The following is a 4,346-nucleotide window of genomic DNA, read 5'->3' on the forward strand; positions in this document are numbered from 1 at the left end:
ACGTATCAAAACAGTATCAATTTCTTTCCAATCAGCTGGTTTTGCAGCAAAGATGATCACAGATATGTTTGCCCTGTACGCTGCATTGGAGTTATTTGTAGGAAAAGTCTGAAAAATGAAATATTTACATGTATGGTTAAAAACTAAAAACGTTAAAAACGCTGTGAAGAGACATCAACAAAACAAATATGAACGACCTGTGATAAATAAGAATGAATAACACACGCGCACGCATGCATATGCACGCACGCACACACACATTGATATGGATGAAAAGTGTAGGATATGTACAATATTTTGAAATAGAAAACTTGTGATTTGGGACTGGCCCATAGAGCTATAGATTTACAGCTATTGGTGGAAAATATTGGGACAGACCCAGAGAGCTACGGATCTGTAGCTACACATTCGGAAGCGACAATCATAGAAATGCATAAAATGGAGTATAATCCGTTATTGTTCACTTTTCTCTTCGACTTTTAAAAGATATTCATGTCTATAAAGCCAAACAGGAAAACCAATTACAAAGTGCCAAGAAATATTACTTTGTAAAACTGATTGAACCTTACATCTTGTGTATATATACACAGGGGCAATCAAGGAAGTAATTTGCTTTATATTACATTCCATGAACTCCAGATCAAATGCATCTAATTCATCATAGCTACGTATCTCCGCTTCATCATCACAAGAATGAGCAATTGTGAAGGACAATATGGACTCCCTAATGCATTACAAGAAACCACAAGACTGGCGACCTTTGAAGCTTCTAATCAACATACGAATGGAATTCCCTTTGACTAGATATACAGGGAAAATGAGACCAATCAAGTTTCTCCAATGGCTGTATCATCAAACTCGCACTAACTCTGAGATTAACCAGTTGCTTTGATAACATATACTTTACTCAGATGAAAAGAACGGGTACCCGTAGGTAAGCCATCAATGCATACTGTTCAGGGGAGGGGGGAACTAAAAGTGAACCGCGTTATTGTGACCCCAGAGAGAAGGGAGATTATTGAACTGAAGACATTGTTAACAAGATAGAAAAGTAAATACAAATGTACAGAATGCAAAAGAATTTCCAGTAATAGATGTAGAAAAATCTACCGGTCCGGATTACGAGAGAATCAGCAGGAAAATTCCATGTAGCAGTTGTAATCAGGGGAAATTCCATATAAAATCACTAGCAGATACTATCCGGGGAAATTCCATTTACCTGATCAAGATATAGGGCTCACAGCGGGCGTGACCGGTCGACAGGGGATGCTTAATCCTCCTGGACACCTGATCCCACTTCTGGTGTGTCTAGGGGTCCGTGTTTGCCCAACTGTCTATTTTGTATTGCTTATGGAATTTATGAGATTAATCACTGTTCGTTATCTTCACCCTTCATATAATAGTACAGAATGTAGAAGAATATTCAGTAGTAGATAAAAAAAAAACATTACTAGTCTGGATTACGAGAGAATCAGCAGGGAAATCAGGGGAAATTCCATATAAAATCACTAGCAGCTGTAATCTGAGAAAAATCCATCTAAAATCACTTGCAGGTACTATCCGGAAAAATTCCATGTCAGCACATCAACAGCATCAAAATGTATGATTTTTTCACACTTTACACTACCATTCCTCACAATAAATTAAAGTCTAGACATTTTAACATCATAGACAGTCGCTGCTTCAACAAAAATGGAAAACAGAAATATTCATATCTAGTGAGCAGTCATCCAAAAAATGGCTTTGTTAAACACCACTCTAATTACACACTCAAGTACTCTGATGTTGAAATAAAAAAAAATATGCTGAGTTCCCCAATGACAATATCTTCTTAGTCTTTAGTGATTAGGCCTTCCAACAGTCTGTCGGAATTCCCATGATCACCAAATGTGTTCCTTTGTTTAAAGTCGGAATTTCGCGAATTCTATGGTCGTGATAACGATCTAGTGTGCCAATAAAACCTATCATTGGGTCATATGCTGTCTAACTTTTTTCATATCGATTGTTAGTCCGTTCTTAGCACACTGATTTTGACTACTGGTAACTCGGTTTATCTGATCAAGATATAGGCTCATGGTGGATGTGACCGGTCGACAGGGGATGCTTACTCTTCCTAGGCACCTGATATTGGAAATAGATATTAACGGCAAACTAACAACTCAACTTGATGACAAACGGGATTTGCCGTTAATATCTATTTCCAATAAAATATCTAAGTATGAAACAGAAGTAGATGACTCTGTGGTGTCTTTTATTTCGAGTTCACAGGGATATATCAAATTTATATATGAATGAATCAAATTTGTATACAAGGTCATTGGTCATAGTAAAGACAACATACGTAAATATTGAAAACGCCAACCCAACCAGCTGTTGTGAAAAAAAGATAAATCGTACCAAGGTGTGACAGAGACGAAGACCTAACAATTTCTAAAAGACACTTTCGAATGCAGGAAAACGTTAACCTGTACTGAAAAAGTGTCATACACGAAACATTTTCTTTCGAACAAAATGTGGAAATAAGAACTCAGAAAAGGAGCCCTAAAAAGAAAATATCAATGAACGACAAACAAAATATGACGTCACTGTATTTGTTGTTTGGTGATGATCTGTAAAATCGGTCGTCAGCGCATATTCTGCACCTCCACATGCTTATTATTATACTGCTAAATAAGTACATGTTATTTCTATCTGCTTTGATGTTTTTAGATACATGTAGATGCCTTTTCAGCCAATTCTGAACAAATTCGGGTTAATTGAATCTATTGTTCATTCATGTATTTCTCTGTGCAAGGTTTCATAAAGATATTCTAAATGTACATTATTTACATAGGGAAAGAATGAACTAATAGCCCATTCAGGGAACTGAGAGTTTATGGTACCAATGATAGTTACTCTCGATCTACTACTGTTTCTAAGAAAGTGTTACATGTACATGTTAGAGACACATATATGTTTAGAAAATAGATATTGGTTCTTTGCCCTATCGTGTTGGGTTTTTTCCATTATACGGACAGGATTGAATAGTATTTATATTCAACAGTTGTCATTCATTTGCAGACAAAAGCAAAGTATCCTGAGGACATGCAAATTGGACAAAGAAACTTATCGAATTTTCCCTCGTTCAAACTAGGGTGTATGGCTTGAAATAACAGTGTTTTTGATAACAAACATAGTGTAAGAAAAAGAAACACCGGGTCACGTCCCTAGAAGCACTCCGAATTCTTCAACAGATTCCTCTCCGATTCATTATTTACGGAGTAATTGGATGTCTACTTACAAAGTGTCCTCTAGCCACGTGGATTCAGAAAGGTTACTTGAATTATTTAGCAATATCATACGGGCAACAAATCCTCGGTGCGTAAGTTTCTTTATTCACACTATAGCAAATACACATTTTTCACAAACTTTCTAAGTAATGTTAGATTTGAATGTATTGATTTCTATCAGATGTAGATACACGTGCAGTAAAAGGTAAACTAAATTTCACAGGATGTTGAATTAATTATAAAGGGAAAAATAAGATAATAATGTTATTGTATAAAACCAGGAATACTAGGAAGACAGAAGAAAGGCACTGAAGATAAGGAAGAGTGGCCTACGGGTCAAACTAAAAAATCCTACGCGATGATTTTGATACAAATCAGCAAATCTTCCGCTAGAACGTCATGCATTCTAAGATATTTCCAAGTATTTTGTAATATTACATTTAAATAAAAATGTAAACAGTACAATTTTAAATACCTACTTTATCAAAAAGCATATGCAAGAAGTAATGTATATAAAGTGAAACTTCTCTAAACCGGCCGGCTTTCGGAGCGATAAAAATGGCCGGTTTATAGGGATGGCCGGTTTACCGAGAATTCAGCATTTAGAGACATTTTATCTCAATATTGTCAAAGTAGGTACTGTTCACTTTGTTCTGGTGATCTATGATAAATTATCAGTAGAGATCAAATTAGTCTGTTTCTACCTACAGGTACTTATAAATTCTCGCTGAAATCATTTAATTTGAAACTGAATATCTATAACAGGATACTTAAAGAAAACATTGGAATTCCTCTTAGCTATAAACACTCTGTTTACATTGATCGCTTATATCATTAACAAATTTGTTTTGACGTTTTTAAAAAGTACAGTAGTAAATATGAAATTGTAATTTGAATATTTCTTATGAATTTTAAGTCTATGGAAACCAAGAAAATTAATTTATTATTTAATAATGATCATTAACAGCCATGGGTTTGTTCTTTATCAACTACCGCTTATATTCATGCGATAGTTTGGTGCAACAATATGGCGTTTGATACTCATTCATTCAATATGTTCCTAACTGGGTTTTTTTT

Source organism: Ostrea edulis, chromosome 3 (assembly GCF_947568905.1).
Source record: "Ostrea edulis chromosome 3, xbOstEdul1.1, whole genome shotgun sequence".
Lineage (NCBI taxonomy): Eukaryota > Metazoa > Mollusca > Bivalvia > Ostreida > Ostreidae > Ostrea > Ostrea edulis.